At 38.4% G+C, this 19,345-nt stretch overlaps 1 protein-coding gene across 4 annotated transcripts in view; it reads left to right on the top strand.

Annotated features, from left to right (window-relative positions):
- Nucleotides 1–19,345, top strand: part of LOC106592062 (uncharacterized) — a 219,507-nt gene that overhangs the window by 1,551 nt on the left and 198,611 nt on the right. The gene's annotated exons all lie outside the window — the stretch shown is intronic.

Raw genomic sequence — 19,345 nt, 5'->3', positions numbered from 1 at the left:
GATGATGATGAGTAAGATGATGAAGGAGGAGTTTATGCTGAATGTGATTAGTACTAGTGCTCTTACTGGTCATGTGACATCCTGAGGAGCGGCCCATATACTAACACAGACCTGCTATAATATGGTGCTAATAGACCTAATGCTAACACAGACCTGTTATAATATGGTGCTAATAGACCTAATGCTAACACAGACCTGCTATAATATGGTGCTTATAGACCTAATGCTAACACAGACCTGCTATAATATGGTGCTTATAGACCTAATGCTAACACGACCTGCTATAATATGGTGCTAATAGACCTAATGCTAACACAGACCTGCTATAATATGGTGCTTATAGACCTAATGCTAACACAGACCTGCTATAACATGATGCTTATAGACCTAATGCTAACACAGACCTGCTATAATATGGTGCTAATAGACCTAATGCTAACACAGACCTGCTATAATATGGTGCTAATAGACCTAATGCTAACACAGACCTGCTATAATATGGTGCTAATAGACCTAATGCTAACACAGACCTGCTATAATATGGTGCTAATAGACCTAATGCTAACACAGACCTGCTATAATATGGTGTTAATAGACCTAATGCTAACACAGACCTGCTATAATATGGTGGTTATAGACCTAATGCTAACACAGACCTGCTATAATTATGGTGGTTATAGACCTAATGCTAACACAGACCTGCTATAATATGGTGGTTATAGACCTAATGCTAACACAGACCTGCTATAATATGGTGCTTATAGACCTAATGCTAACACAGACCTGCTATAATATGATGCTTATAGACCTAATGCTAACACAGACCTGCTATAATATGGTGCTAATAGACCTAATGCTAACACAGACCTGCTATAATATGGTGCTAATAGACCTAATGCTAACACAGACCTGCTATAATATGGTGCTAATAGACCTAATGCTAACACAGACCTGCTATAATATGGTGCTAATAGACCTAATGCTAACACAGACCTGCTATAATATGGTGTTAATAGACCTAATGCTAACACAGACCTGCTATAATATGGTGGTTATAGACCTAATGCTAACACAGACCTGCTATAATTATGGTGGTTATAGACCTAATGCTAACACAGACCTGCTATAATATGGTGGTTATAGACCTAATGCTAACACAGACCTGCTATAATATGGTGCTTATAGACCTAATGCTAACACAGACCTGCTATAATATGATGCTTATAGACCTAATGCTAACACAGACCTGCTATAATATGGTGCTAATAGACCTAATGCTAACACAGACCTGCTATAATATGGTGCTAATAGACCTAATGCTAACACAGACCTGCTATAATATGGTGTTAATAGACCTAATGCTAACACAGACCTGCTATAATATGGTGGTTATAGACCTAATGCTAACACAGACCTAATGCTGTTATAGACCTAATGCTGTTATAGACCTAATATAGACCTAATGCTGGTATAGACCTAATACTGTTATAGACCTAATATAGACCTAATGCTGTTATAGACCAAATACTGTTATAGACCTAATATAGACCTAATGCTGTTATAGACCTAATGCTGTTATAGACCTAATACAGACCTAATGCTGTTATAGACCTAATGCTGTTATAGACCTAATATAGACCTAATACTGTTATAGACCTAATACTGTTATAGACCTAATATAGACCTAATGCTGTTATAGACCTAATGCTGTTATAGACCTAATGCTGTTATAGACCTAATGCTTTTATAGACCTAATATAGACCTAATGCTGTTATAGACCTAATACTGTTATAGACCTAATATAGACCTAATGCTGTTATAGACCTAATGCTGTTATAGACCTAATACTGTTATAGACCTAATATAGACCTAATGCTGTTATAGACCTAATATAGACCTAATGCTGCTATAGACCTAATACTGTTATAGACCTAATGCTGTTATAGACCTAATGCTGTTATAGACCTAATGCTGTTATAGACCTAATATAGACCTAATGCTGTTATAGACCTAATACTGTTATAGACCTAATATAGACCTAATGCTGTTATAGACCTAATGCTGTTATAGACCTAATATAGACCTAATGCTGTTATAGACCTAATACAGACCTAATGCTGTTATAGACCTAATACTGTTATAGACCTAATACTGTTATAGACCTAATATAGACCTTATGCTGTTATACACCTAATATAGACCTAATGCTGTTATAGACCTAATACTGTTATAGACCTAATACTGTTATAGACCTTATGCTGTTATATACCTTATTATTATATACCTGTTGCTGTTATAGACCTAATCAGCCTGTGTGTGTGACATGGTGTGTGTGTGTGACATGGTGTGTGTGACATATTATGTGTGTGTGACATGGTGTGTGTGACATGGTGTGTGTGACAAATGTGTGTGTGTGTGTGTGTGTGTGTGACATGGTGTGTGTGTGTGTGTGACATGGTGTGTGTGACATATTATGTGTTTGTGTGTGTTTGTGTGTGTGTCATGGTGTGTGTGTGTGTGTGTGTGTGTGTGTGTGACACGGTGTGTGTGAAATGGTGTGTGTGTGACATGGTGTGTGTGAAATGGTGTGTGTGAGACGTGTGTGTGTGTGTGTGTGTGTGTGTGTGTGTGTGTGTGTGTGTGTGTGTGTGTGTGTGTGTGTGTGTGTGTGTGTGTGTGAGAGAGAGAGACATGGTGTGTGTGTATGATAGAGACATGGTGTGTGTGTGTGTGTGTGTGTGTGTGAGACATGGTGTGTGTGTGTGTGTGTGTGTTAGAAACATTGTGTGTGTGTGAGAGAGAAAAATGGTGTGTTCTACTACTGCTCTCGGGGACGAGGATTATTGGTGTGTGAAGACGGCAGATGTTGTTGGTAATAAGGTGGTGTGTGTGTGTGTGTGTGTGTGTGTGTGTGTGTGTGTGTGTGTGTGTGTGTGTGTGTGTGTGTGTGTGTGTGTGTGTGTGTGTGTGTGTGTGTGTAGATAATAAACAAAAGTGAAATAAAAAATAAGTAGATAATAAACAAAAGTGAAATAAAAAATAAAAAATGAACAGTAAACATTACAAATCACAGAAGTTCCAAAGGAAAAGAGACATTTTGAATGTCATATTATGTCTATATACAGTGTTGTAACAATGTACAAATGGTTAAAGTACAAAAGGGAAAACAAATAAACATAAACATGGGTTGTGTTTACAACGGTGTTTGTTTTCTAATTCTTTGTGGATCTGTGTAATCTGAGGAAAATATGTGTCTCTAATATGGCCATACATTTAGAAGTCTCTCTCTCTCCTTCCTCTCTCTCTCTCTCTCTCTCTCTCACTCTTCTCTCTCTCTCCCCCCACCCTCTCTCTATCTCCCCCCACCCTTTCTTTCTCTCTCTCTCTCTCTCTCCCCACACCCTTTCTCTCTCTCTCCCTCTCCCCCCCACCCTCTCTCTCTCTCTCTCTCCCCCCACCCTTTCTCTCTCTCTCTCTCTCTCCATCCCACCACCCTTTCTGTCTCTCTCTCTCTCTCCCCCACCCTTTCTCTCTCTCCCCCCCACTCTCTCTCTCTCTGTTCTTCTCCTCCCATCTAATTTCATGTCTCTGGGTGTTGATGTGTGATTGAGTTCAATCCTCCTCCTCTCCTCTCCTCTCCTCTCTCCTCCTCCTCTCTCCTCTCTCCTCTCTCCTCCTCTGTGAGAGCATCATCACAGCTTCTGGTTGTCTGGGCTGCAACAGAACAGACGCAACATGCAGTCAGACTGCTCCCAAACCTGCCTGCTAGCGCTATAAGGGTTAGGTTAGGGTTAGTAGCTAGCTGGCTAGTGCTATAGGGGTTAGGTTAGGGTTAGTAGCTAGCCTGCTAGCACTATAGGGGTTAGGTTAGGGTTAGTAGCTAGCCTGCTAGCACTATAGGGGTTAGGGTTAGTAGCTAGCCTGCTAGCGCTATAGGGGTTAGGTTAGGGTTAATAGCTAGCCTGCTAACGCTATAGGGGTTAGGTTAGGGTTAGTAGCTAGCCTGCTAGCGCTATAGGGGTTAGGTTAGGGTTAGTAGCTAGCCTGTGTTGATGATCAGTTACTTGAGAAGGAGACCAAGTCAAGACGCTGGACCGGGTGGATTCAGTTTATAGTAAGGCAGTTTATTATGAGACAAAGATATTTGGCAAAGCGTGCACGGACTCCTTCGTTTAGCTCATAGGGAACTAGCAGAAGAGAGCCCCGAAACATAGTGTGCATCCAATTTATACAATGAAATAACAGTGTGTTGACGTAGGTTGAGTCTAGTAGGTCCGCTCTCCTGACTGGTCGATGAGTGGAGGGACGGTCCATTCTCCAGGTGGTGTCGACTTCCCATTGGCCCTTGGCAGTGTCCTTTGTCCTCGGAGTCCAACACACCTATGTGTGTGTGTGTGTGTGTGTGTGTGTGTGTGTGTGTGTGTGTGTGTGTGTGTGTGTGTGTGTGTGTGTGTGTGTGTGTGTGTGTGTGTGTGTGTGTGTGTGTGTGTGTGTGTGTGTGTGTGTGTGTGTGTGTGTGTGTGTGTGTGTGTATGTATTTCTGGTAATTCGTGTCTGGGTGGTTGCGATATTCATGGAATGTTGTTCTTTACACCAGTGGTCAGTTCGTGTGGCTAGGGTGCTTTCATGTCTTGACATTTTTGTGTGAGTGCTTAAGACAGCCATCTGTCCTCTGGGTGTGGTCTTGATTGGTATCAGTTGGTTGCTCAATATGTCTCTGGAATTTTGTTGTGTGCTGTTGTGAAACATGTTGTGCAAATGCCCTCCTTAAATATCATTAGGTAAAACGTTAGATTATCTTTATTACAAATGCTAGCGTTATAGGGGTTAGGTTAGGGTTAGTAGCTAGCCTGCTAGCGCTATAGGGGTTAGGTTAGGGTTAGTAGCTAGCTGGCTAGCGCCATAGGGGTTAGGGTTAGTAGCTAGCCTGCTAGCGCTATAGGGGTTAGGGTTAGTAGCTAGCCTGCTAGCGCTATAGGGGTTAGGGTTAGTAGCTAGCCTGCTAGCGCTATAGGGGGTTAGGTTAGGGTTAGTAGCTAGCCTGCTAGCGCTATAGGGGTTAGGTTAGGGTTAGTAGCTAGCCTGCTAGCGCTATAGGGGTTAGGGTTAGTAGCTAGCCTGCTAGCTGGCTAGGGATAGTAGCTAGCTGGCTAGGGTTAGTAGCTAGCTGGCTAGCTGGTTAGTGTTAGGGCTGCGTCAATTCAATTCTGGTATCAGAACAAAATTTAACACTAGGCTACTGAATATATTTTCAGCTGTTTATTAATAGAATTAGTCAAGCAGAATAAATGGTAAATGCAATCTTCGTATATACGGGTTCACTGTAACACCTCGCAGGGCAAACAGAGAACTGAAAATGACATCATAAGTTCTTCATTAAATACTCTGACAGAGATAGTTCCCGCTCACTGCTGGCCTGTCAGAGGGAGGATGAGCGTGGTTTAAACTTACTCATCCTATCGTTGGCGTGCAGGCTGGTCCCAGCCTCTAGACGCATCTTTGTTGCCAAGCATAGTTGTCTTCTAGCTTATCTTCATGTGTGTACCCGAGAGTCAGACACCCAAGGACAGTGCCTGTTTTTATGCTACAGTTAGGACAGTTTCTGCTTCCATTCTACCAGCCCCTCCCGTACACCTGTCCTTGAGCGGCCCCACAACCAGGCATTGTGTGTGTGTGTCAAGAGTCTACTCAGCCTACACTCCTACTAGCCAGCAACCCTCCAGTTAGTCATGTCTATTATATGTTGCTCAATCTATGTTAATACAATATAAAGAAGGAGGGGGGGAGAGAGAGACAGAGGGAGACAGAGGGGGGGAGAGAGAGAGACAGGGGGGGGGAGAGAGAGAGACAGAGGGGGGGAGAGAGAGAGACAGAGGGGGGGAGAGAGAGAGACAGAGGGAGACAGAGGGAGACAGAGGGAGACAGAGGGGGGGAGAGAGAGAGAGACAGAGGGAGACAGAGGGAGACAGAGGGGGAGACAGAGGGAGAAGGAGGGGGGGAGAGAGAGACAGAGGGAGACAGAGGGAGACAGAGGGGGGGGAGAGAGAGAGACAGAGGGAGACAGAGAGAGACAGAGGGTGACAGAGGGGGGGAGACAGAGGGAGAAGGAGGGTGGGAGAGAGAGACAGAGGGAGACAGAGGGGGGAGAGAGAGACAGAGGGAGACAGAGGGGGGAGAGAGAGAGACAGAGGGAGACAGAGAGAGACAGATGGAGACAGAGGGGGGGAGACAGAGGGAGAAGGAGGGGGGGAGAGAGAGACAGAGGGAGACAGGGGGAGACAGAGGGGGGGAGAGAGGGAGACAGAGAGAGACAGAGGGGGGGAGACAGAGGGGGGGAGAGAGAGACAGAGGGAGACAGAGGGGGGAGAGAGAGAGACAGAGGGAGACAGAGGGAGACAGAGGGGGGGGAGAAAGAGAGACAGAGGGAGACAGAGTGGGGAGACAGAGGGAGAAGGGGGGAGAGAGAGACAGGGGGAGAGAGAGAGACAGAGGGAGACAGGGGGAGACGGGGGGAGAGAGAGAGACAGAGGGAGACAGAGAGAGACAGAGGGAGACGGGGGGGAGACAGAGGGAGAAGGAGGGTGGGAGAGAGAGACAGAGGGAGACAGAGGGGGGGAGAGAGAGACAGAGGGAGACAGAGGGGGGGAGAGAGAGACAGGGGGAGACAGAGGGGGGAGAGAGAGAGACAGAGGGAGACAGAGGGGGGGAGACAGAGGGAGAAGGAGGGGGGGAGAGAGAGAAAGAGGGAGACAGAGGGGGGGAGAGAGAGAGACAGAGGGAGACAGAGGGGGGAGACAGAGGGAGAAGGAGGGGGGGAGAGAGAGACAGAGGGAGACAGGGGGAGACAGAGGGGGGGAGAGAGGGAGACAGAGAGAGACAGAGGGGGGGAGACAGAGGGGGGGAGAGGGGGGGAGAGAGAGACAGAGGGAGACAGAGGGGGGAGAGAGAGAGACAGAGGGAGACAGAGTGGGGAGACAGAGGGAGAAGGGGGGAGAGAGAGACAGGGGGAGAGAGAGAGACAGAGGGAGACAGGGGGAGACGGGGGGAGAGAGAGAGACAGAGGGAGACAGAGAGAGACAGAGGGAGACGGGGGGGAGACAGAGGGAGAAGGAGGGTGGGAGAGAGAGACAGAGGGAGACAGAGGGGGGGAGAGAGAGACAGAGGGAGACAGAGGGGGGGAGAGAGAGACAGGGGGAGACAGAGGGGGGAGAGAGAGAGACAGAGGGAGACAGAGGGGGGGAGACAGAGGGAGAAGGAGGGGGGGAGAGAGAGAAAGAGGGAGACAGAGGGGGGGAGAGAGAGAGACAGAGGGAGACAGAGGGGGGAGACAGGGAGAAGGGTGGGGGAGAGAGAGACAGGGGAGAGAGAGAGACAGAGGGAGACAGGGGGAGACGGGGGGAGAGAGAGAGACAGAGGGAGACAGAGAGAGACAGAGGGAGACAGAGGGGGGAGACAGAGGGAGAAGGAGGGGGGGAGAGAGAGACAGAGGGAGACAGATGGGGGAGAGAGAGAGACAGAGGGAGACAGAGGGAGACAGAGGGAGACAGAGGGAGACGGAGGGGGGAGAGAGGGGGAGAGAGAGAGAGAGGGAGACAGAGGGGGGCGGAGACATGTGGTGGTGATCAGAAGTGTGTGTGTGTGTGTGTGTGTGTGTGTGTGTGTCTGTGTCTGTGTGTGTGTGTGTGTGTGTGTGTGTGTGTGTGTGTGTGTGTGTCACCAGGTTTATCTCTGAATTATTAAACACCCCATACAGGTTTCTCTGCAGGAGAACACACACACACACACACACACACACACACACACACACACACACACACACACACACACACACACACACACACACACACACACTTATTGTGATGCTTCACATTGAACAGAAGTTAACACATGAGTGCAGTGGGATGTCCTTATCAGTGCCACAGATTACAGAGCTGCACATTATGTGGATGAGGATTTCAGAGAAAAACAGGCCACGCCTTTCCTCCGACTGTGTGTGTGTGTGCGTGTGTGTGTGTGTGTGTGTGTGTCAAAGGTGATAGACAGGTGGTACATACAGTGTTACAGTATGTATGTAGCTAGGTGATACAGTGATACAGTATGTATGTAGATAGGTGATACAGTAATACAGTATGTATGATAGGTGATACGGTGATACAGTGATACAGTATGTATGTAGATAGGTGATACAGTCATACAGTATGTATGTATGTAGATAGGTGATACAGTAATACAGTAATACAGTATGTATGTAGATAGGTGACACAGTGATACAGTATGTATGAAGATAGGTGATACAGTAATACAGTATGTATGTAGATAGGTGATACAGTGATACAGTAATACAGTATGTATGTAGATAGGTGATACAGTAATACAGTGATACAGTATGTATGTAGATAGGTGATACAGTAATACAGTATGTATGTAGATAGGTGATACAGTATGTATGTAGATAGGTGATACAGTGATACAGTATGTATGTAGATAGGTGATACAGTGATACAGTATGTATGTAGATAGGTGATACAGTTATACAGTATGTATGTAGATAGGTTATACAGTGATACAGTATGTATGTAGATAGGTGATACAGTATGTATGTAGATAGGTGATACAGTGATACAGTAATACAGTATGTATGAAGATAGGTGATACAGTAATACAGTGTTACAGTATGTATGTAGATAGGTGATACAGTGATACAGTAATACAGTATGTATGTAGATAGGTGATACAGTGATACAGTATGTATGTAGATAGGTGATACAGTGATACAGTATGTATGTAGATAGGTGATACAGTGATACAGTATGTATGTAGATAGGTGATACAGTTATACAGTATGTATGTAGATAGGTGATACAGTGATACAGTATGTATGTAGATAGGTTATACAGTGATACAGTATGTATGTAGATAGGTGATACAGTATGTATGTAGATAGGTGATACAGTGATACAGTAATACAGTATGTATGAAGATAGGTGATACAGTAATACAGTGTTACAGTATGTATGTAGATAGGTGATACAGTGATACAGTAATACAGTATGTATGTATATAGGTGATACAGTGATACAGTATGTATGTAGATAGGTGATACAGTGATACAGTTGTACAGTATGTATGTAGATAGGTGATACAGTAATACAGTATGTATGTAGATAGGTGATACAGTGATACAGTATGTATGTAGATAGGTGATACAGTGATACAGTATGTATGTAGATAGGTGATACAGTGATAAGTATGTATGTAGATAGGTGATACAGTAATAAGTATGTATGTAGATAGGTTATACAGTGATACAGTATGTATGTAGATAGGTGATACAGTATGTATGTAGATAGGTGATACAGTGATACAGTAATACAGTATGTATGAAGATAGGTGATACAGTAATACAGTGTTACAGTATGTATGTAGATAGGTGATACAGTGATACAGTAATACAGTATGTATGTATATAGGTGATACAGTGATACAGTATGTATGTATGTAGATAGGTGATACAGTAATACAGTATGTATGTAGCTAGGTGATACAGTGATACAGTATTTATGTAGATAGGTTATACAGTATGTATGTAGATAGGTGATACAGTAATACAGTATGTATGTAGATAGGTGATACAGTAATACAGTATGTATGTAGATAGGTGATACAGTATGTATGTAGATAGGTGATACAGTAATACAGTATGTATGTAGATAGGTGATACAGTAATACAGTATGTATGTAGATAGGTGACACAGTAATACAGTAATACAGTATGTATGTAGATAGGTGATACAGTATGTATGTAGATAGGAGATACAGTAATACAGTATGTATGTAGATAGGTGATACAGTGATACAGTAATACAGTATGTATGTAGATAGGTGATACAGTATGTATGTAGATAGGTGATACAGTAATACAGTATGTATGTAGATAGGTGATACAGTAATACAGTATGTATGTAGATAGGTGATACAGTAATGCAGTATGTATGTAGATAGGTGATACAGTGATACAGTATGTATGTAGATAGATGATACAGTATGTATGTAGCTAGGTGATACAGTGATACAGTATTTATGTAGATAGGTTATACAGTATGTATGTAGATAGGTGATACAGTAATACAGTGATACAGTATGTATGTTGATAGGTGACACAGTGATACAGTATGTATGTAGATAGGTGATACAGTATTACAGTATGTATGTAGATAGGTGATACAGTAATACAGTAATACAGTATGTATGTAGATAGGTGATACAGTGATACAGTATGTATGTAGATAGGAGATACAGTAATACAGTATGTATGTAGATAGGTGATACAGTGATACAGTAATACAGTATGTATGTAGATAGGTGATACAGTGATACAGTATGTATGTAGATAGGAGATAAAGTAATACAGTATGTATGTAGATAGGTGATACAGTGATACAGTAATACAGTATGTATGTAGATAGGTGATACAGTAATACAGTATGTATGTAGATAGGTGATACAGTAATACAGTATGTATGTAGATAGGTGACACAGTAATACAGTAATACAGTATGTATGTAGATAGGTGATACAGTATGTATGTAGATAGGAGATACAGTAATACAGTAATACAGTATGTATGTAGATAGGTGATACAGTGATACAGTATGTATGTAGATAGGAGATACAGTAATACAGTATGTATGTAGATAGGTGATACAGTGATACAGTAATACAGTATGTATGTAGATAGGTGATACAGTAATACAGTATGTATGTAGATAGGTGATACAGTAATACAGTATGTATGTAGATAGGTGACACAGTAATACAGTAATACAGTATGTATGTAGATAGGAGATACAGTAATACAGTAATACATTATGTATTTAGATAGGTGATACAGTGATACAGTATGTATGTAGATAGGAGATACAGTAATACAGTATGTATGTAGATAGGTGATACAGTGATACAGTAATACAGTATGTATGTAGATAGGTGATACAGTAATACAGTATGTATTTAGATAGGTGATACAGTAATACAGTATGTATGTAGATAGCTGACACAGTAATACAGTAATACAGTATGTATGTAGATAGGAGATACAGTAATACAGTAATACAGTATGTATGTAGATAGGTGATACAGTATGTATGTAGATAGGAGATACAGTAATACAGTATGTATGTAGATAGGTGATACAGTGATACAGTAATACAGTATGTATGTAGATAGGTGATACAGTAATACAGTATGTATGTAGATAGGTGATACAGTAATACAGTATGTATGTAGATAGGAGATACAGTAATACAGTATGTATGTAGATAGGTGATACAGTGATACAGTATGTATGTAGATAGATGATACAGTATGTATGTAGCTAGGTGATACAGTGATACAGTATTTATGTAGATAGGTTATACAGTATGTATGTAGATAGGTGATACAGTAATACAGTGATACAGTATGTATGTAGATAGGAGATACAGTAATACAGTAATACAGTATGTATGTAGATAGGTGATACAGTATGTATGTAGATAGGTGATACAGTAATACAGTATGTATGTAGATAGGTTATACAGTGATACAGTATGTATGTAGATAGGTGATACAGTAATACAGTATGTATGTAGATAGCTGACACAGTAATACAGTAATACAGTATGTATGTAGATAGGAGATACAGTAATACAGTAATACAGTATGTATGTAGATAGGTGATACAGTATGTATGTAGATAGGAGATACAGTAATACAGTATGTATGTAGATAGGTGATACAGTGATACAGTAATACAGTATGTATGTAGATAGGTGATACAATAATACAGTATGTATGTAGATAGGAGATACAGTAATACAGTATGTATGTAGATAGGTGATACAGTGATACAGTATGTATGTAGATAGATGATACAGTATGTATGTAGCTAGGTGATACAGTGATACAGTATTTATGTAGATAGGTTATACAGTATGTATGTAGATAGGTGATACAGTAATACAGTGATACAGTATGTATGTAGATAGGAGATACAGTAATACAGTAATACAGTATGTATGTAGATAGGTGATACAGTATGTATGTAGATAGGTGATACAGTAATACAGTATGTATGTAGATAGGTTATACAGTGATACAGTATGTATGTAGATAGGTGATACAGTAATACAGTATGTATGTAGATAGCTGACACAGTAATACAGTAATACAGTATGTATGTAGATAGGAGATACAGTAATACAGTAATACAGTATGTATGTAGATGGGTGATACAGTAATACAGTAATAAAGTATGTATGTAGATAGGTGATACAGTGATACAGTATGTATGTAGATAGGTGATACAGTGATACAGTATGTATGTAGATAGGTGATACAGTGATACAGTATGTATGTAGATAGGTGATACAGTTATACAGTATGTATGTAGATAGGTTATACAGTGATACAGTATGTATGTAGATAGGTGATACAGTATGTATGTAGATAGGTGATACAGTGATACAGTAATACAGTATGTATGAAGATAGGTGATACAGTAATACAGTGTTACAGTATGTATGTAGATAGGTGATACAGTGATACAGTAATACAGTATGTATGTATATAGGTGATACAGTGATACAGTATGTATGTAGATAGGTGATACAGTGATACAGTTGTACAGTATGTATGTAGATAGGTGATACAGTAATACAGTATGTATGTAGATAGGTGATACAGTGATACAGTATGTATGTAGATAGGTTATACAGTGATACAGTATGTATGTAGATAGGTGATACAGTATGTATGTAGATAGGTGATACAGTGATACAGTAATACAGTATGTATGAAGATAGGTGATACAGTAATACAGTGTTACAGTATGTATGTAGATAGGTGATACAGTGATACAGTAATACAGTATGTATGTATATAGGTGATACAGTGATACAGTATGTATGTAGATAGGTGATACAGTGATACAGTTGTACAGTATGTATGTAGATAGGTGATACAGTAATACAGTATGTATGTAGATAGGTGATACAGTGATACAGTATGTATGTAGATAGGTGATACAGTGATACAGTATGTATGTAGATAGGTGATACAGTAATATAGTATGTATGTAGATAGGTGATACAGTAATACAGTATGTATGTAGATAGGTGACACAGTAATACAGTAATACAGTATGTATGTAGATAGGTGATACAGTATGTATGTAGATAGGAGATACAGTAATACAGTAATACAGTATGTATGTAGATAGGTGATACAGTGATACAGTATGTATGTAGATAGGAGATACAGTAATACAGTATGTATGTAGATAGGTGATACAGTGATACAGTAATACAGTATGTATGTAGATAGGTGATACAGTAATACAGTATGTATGTAGATAGGTGATACAGTAATACAGTATGTATGTAGATAGGTGACACAGTAATACAGTAATACAGTATGTATGTAGATAGGAGATACAGTAATACAGTAATACATTATGTATTTAGATAGGTGATACAGTGATACAGTATGTATGTAGATAGGAGATACAGTAATACAGTATGTATGTAGATAGGTGATACAGTGATACAGTAATACAGTATGTATGTAGATAGGTGATACAGTAATACAGTATGTATGTAGATAGGTGATACAGTAATACAGTATGTATGTAGATAGCTGACACAGTAATACAGTAATACAGTATGTATGTAGATAGGAGATACAGTAATACAGTAATACAGTATGTATGTAGATAGGTGATACAGTATGTATGTAGATAGGAGATACAGTAATACAGTATGTATGTAGATAGGTGATACAGTGATACAGTAATACAGTATGTATGTAGATAGGTGATACAGTAATACAGTATGTATGTAGATAGGTGATACAGTAATACAGTATGTATGTAGATAGGAGATACAGTAATACAGTATGTATGTAGATAGGTGATACAGTGATACAGTATGTATGTAGATAGATGATACAGTATGTATGTAGCTAGGTGATACAGTGATACAGTATTTATGTAGATAGGTTATACAGTATGTATGTAGATAGGTGATACAGTAATACAGTGATACAGTATGTATGTAGATAGGAGATACAGTAATACAGTAATACAGTATGTATGTAGATAGGTGATACAGTATGTATGTAGATAGGTGATACAGTAATACAGTATGTATGTAGATAGGTTATACAGTGATACAGTATGTATGTAGATAGGTGATACAGTAATACAGTATGTATGTAGATAGCTGACACAGTAATACAGTAATACAGTATGTATGTAGATAGGAGATACAGTAATACAGTAATACAGTATGTATGTAGATAGGTGATACAGTATGTATGTAGATAGGAGATACAGTAATACAGTATGTATGTAGATAGGTGATACAGTGATACAGTAATACAGTATGTATGTAGATAGGTGATACAATAATACAGTATGTATGTAGATAGGAGATACAGTAATACAGTATGTATGTAGATAGGTGATACAGTGATACAGTATGTATGTAGATAGATGATACAGTATGTATGTAGCTAGGTGATACAGTGATACAGTATTTATGTAGATAGGTTATACAGTATGTATGTAGATAGGTGATACAGTAATACAGTGATACAGTATGTATGTAGATAGGAGATACAGTAATACAGTAATACAGTATGTATGTAGATAGGTGATACAGTATGTATGTAGATAGGTGATACAGTAATACAGTATGTATGTAGATAGGTTATACAGTGATACAGTATGTATGTAGATAGGTGATACAGTAATACAGTATGTATGTAGATAGCTGACACAGTAATACAGTAATACAGTATGTATGTAGATAGGAGATACAGTAATACAGTAATACAGTATGTATGTAGATGGGTGATACAGTAATACAGTAATAAAGTATGTATGTAGATAGGTGATACAGTGATACAGTATGTATGTAGATAGGTGATACAGTGATACAGTATGTATGTAGATAGGTGATACAGTGATACAGTATGTATGTAGATAGGTGATACAGTTATACAGTATGTATGTAGATAGGTTATACAGTGATACAGTATGTATGTAGATAGGTGATACAGTATGTATGTAGATAGGTGATACAGTGATACAGTAATACAGTATGTATGAAGATAGGTGATACAGTAATACAGTGTTACAGTATGTATGTAGATAGGTGATACAGTGATACAGTAATACAGTATGTATGTATATAGGTGATACAGTGATACAGTATGTATGTAGATAGGTGATACAGTGATACAGTTGTACAGTATGTATGTAGATAGGTGATACAGTAATACAGTATGTATGTAGATAGGTGATACAGTGATACAGTATGTATGTAGATAGGTTATACAGTGATACAGTATGTATGTAGATAGGTGATACAGTATGTATGTAGATAGGTGATACAGTGATACAGTAATACAGTATGTATGAAGATAGGTGATACAGTAATACAGTGTTACAGTATGTATGTAGATAGGTGATACAGTGATACAGTAATACAGTATGTATGTATATAGGTGATACAGTGATACAGTATGTATGTAGATAGGTGATACAGTGATACAGTTGTACAGTATGTATGTAGATAGGTGATACAGTAATACAGTATGTATGTAGATAGGTGATACAGTGATACAGTATGTATGTAGATAGGTGATACAGTGATACAGTATGTATGTAGATAGGTGATACAGTAATATAGTATGTATGTAGATAGGTTATACAGTGATACAGTATGTATGTAGATAGGTGATACAGTATGTATGTAGATAGGTGATACAGTGATACAGTAATACAGTATGTATGAAGATAGGTGATACAGTAATACAGTGTTACAGTATGTATGTAGATAGGTGATACAGTGATACAGTAATACAGTATGTATGTATATAGGTGATACAGTGATACAGTATGTATGTATGTAGATAGGTGATACAGTAATACAGTATGTATGTAGCTAGGTGATACAGTGATACAGTATTTATGTAGATAGGTTATACAGTATGTATGTAGATAGGTGATACAGTAATACAGTATGTATGTAGATAGGTGATACAGTAATACAGTATGTATGTAGATAGGTGATACAGTATGTATGTAGATAGGTGATACAGTAATACAGTATGTATGTAGATAGGTGATACAGTAATACAGTATGTATGTAGATAGGTGACACAGTAATACAGTAATACAGTATGTATGTAGATAGGTGATACAGTATGTATGTAGATAGGAGATACAGTAATACAGTATGTATGTAGATAGGTGATACAGTGATACAGTAATACAGTATGTATGTAGATAGGTGATACAGTATGTATGTAGATAGGTGATACAGTAATACAGTATGTATGTAGATAGGTGATACAGTAATACAGTATGTATGTAGATAGGTGATACAGTAATGCAGTATGTATGTAGATAGGTGATACAGTGATACAGTATGTATGTAGATAGATGATACAGTATGTATGTAGCTAGGTGATACAGTGATACAGTATTTATGTAGATAGGTTATACAGTATGTATGTAGATAGGTGATACAGTAATACAGTGATACAGTATGTATGTTGATAGGTGACACAGTGATACAGTATGTATGTAGATAGGTGATACAGTATTACAGTATGTATGTAGATAGGTGATACAGTAATACAGTAATACAGTATGTATGTAGATAGGTGATACAGTGATACAGTATGTATGTAGATAGGAGATACAGTAATACAGTATGTATGTAGATAGGTGATACAGTGATACAGTAATACAGTATGTATGTAGATAGGTGATACAGTGATACAGTATGTATGTAGATAGGAGATAAAGTAATACAGTATGTATGTAGATAGGTGATACAGTGATACAGTAATACAGTATGTATGTAGATAGGTGATACAGTAATACAGTATGTATGTAGATAGGTGATACAGTAATACAGTATGTATGTAGATAGCTGACACAGTAATACAGTAATACAGTATGTATGTAGATAGGAGATACAGTAATACAGTAATACAGTATGTATGTAGATGGGTGATACAGTAATACAGTAATAAAGTATGTATGTAGATAGGTGATACAGTGATACAGTATGTATGTAGATAGGTGATACAGTGATACAGTATGTATGTAGATAGGTGATACAGTGATACAGTATGTATGTAGATAGGTGATACAGTTATACAGTATGTATGTAGATAGGTGATACAGTGATACAGTATGTATGTAGATAGGTTATACAGTGATACAGTATGTATGTAGATAGGTGATACAGTATGTATGTAGATAGGTGATACAGTGATACAGTAATACAGTATGTATGAAGATAGGTGATACAGTAATACAGTGTTACAGTATGTATGTAGATAGGTGATACAGTGATACAGTAATACAGTATGTATGTATATAGGTGATACAGTGATACAGTATGTATGTAGATAGGTGATACAGTGATACAGTTGTACAGTATGTATGTAGATAGGTGATACAGTAATACAGTATGTATGTAGATAGGTGATACAGTGATACAGTATGTATGTAGATAGGTTATACAGTGATACAGTATGTATGTAGATAGGTGATACAGTATGTATGTAGATAGGTGATACAGTGATACAGTAATACAGTATGTATGAAGATAGGTGATACAGTAATACAGTGTTACAGTATGTATGTAGATAGGTGATACAGTGATACAGTAATACAGTATGTATGTATATAGGTGATACAGTGATACAGTATGTATGTAGATAGGTGATACAGTGATACAGTTGTACAGTATGTATGTAGATAGGTGATACAGTAATACAGTATGTATGTAGATAGGTGATACAGTGATACAGTATGTATGTAGATAGGTGATACAGTGATACAGTATGTATGTAGATAGGTGATACAGTAATATAGTATGTATGTAGATAGGTTATACAGTGATACAGTATGTATGTAGATAGGTGATACAGTATGTATGTAGATAGGTGATACAGTGATACAGTAATACAGTATGTATGAAGATAGGTGATACAGTAATACAGTGTTACAGTATGTATGTAGATAGGTGATACAGTGATACAGTAATACAGTATGTATGTATATAGGTGATACAGTGATACAGTATGTATGTATGTAGATAGGTGATACAGTAATACAGTATGTATGTAGCTAGGTGATACAGTGATACAGTATTTATGTAGATAGGTTATACAGTATGTATGTAGATAGGTGATACAGTAATACAGTATGTATGTAGATAGGTGATACAGTAATACAGTATGTATGTAGATAGGTGATACAGTATGTATGTAGATAGGTGATACAGTAATACAGTATGTATGTAGATAGGTGATACAGTAATACAGTATGTATGTAGATAGGTGACACAGTAATACAGTAATACAGTATGTATGTAGATAGGTGATACAGTATGTATGTAGATAGGAGATACAGTAATACAGTATGTATGTAGATAGGTGATACAGTATGTATGTAGATAGGTGATACAGTAATACAGTATGTATGTAGATAGGTGATACAGTAATACAGTATGTATGTAGATAGGTGATACAGTAATGCAGTATGTATGTAGATAGGTGATACAGTATGTATGTAGATAGATGATACAGTATGTATGTAGCTAGGTGATACAGTGATACAGTATTTATGTAGATAGGTTATACAGTATGTATGTAGATAGGTGATACAGTGATACAGTAATACAGTATGTATGTAGATAGGTGATACAGTGATACAGTATGTATGTAGATAGGAGATAAAGTAATACAGTATGTATGTAGATAGGTGATACAGTGATACAGTAATACAGTATGTATGTAGATAGGTGATACAGTAATACAGTATGTATGTAGATAGGTGATACAGTAATACAGTATGTATGTAGATAGGTGACACAGTAATACAGTAATACAGTATGTATGTAGATAGGTGATACAGTATGTATGTAGATAGGAGATACAGTAATACAGTAATACAGTATGTATGTAGATAGGTGATACAGTGATACAGTATGTATGTAGATAGGAGATACAGTAATACAGTATGTATGTAGATAGGTGATACAGTGATACAGTAATACAGTATGTATGTAGATAGGTGATACAGTAATACAGTATATATGTAGATAGGTGATACAGTAATACAGTATGTATGTAGATAGGTGACACAGTAATACAGTAATACAGTATGTATGTAGATAGGAGATACAGTAATACAGTAATACAGTATGTATGTAGATAGGTGATACAGTGATACAGTAATACAGTATGTATGTAGATAGGTGATACAGTAATACAGTATGT

Source organism: Salmo salar, chromosome 12 (genome assembly GCF_965601325.2).
Source record: "Salmo salar chromosome 12, fSalSal1, whole genome shotgun sequence".
NCBI lineage: Eukaryota > Metazoa > Chordata > Actinopteri > Salmoniformes > Salmonidae > Salmo > Salmo salar.
This window is presented reverse-complemented; position numbering and strand designations above follow the sequence as displayed.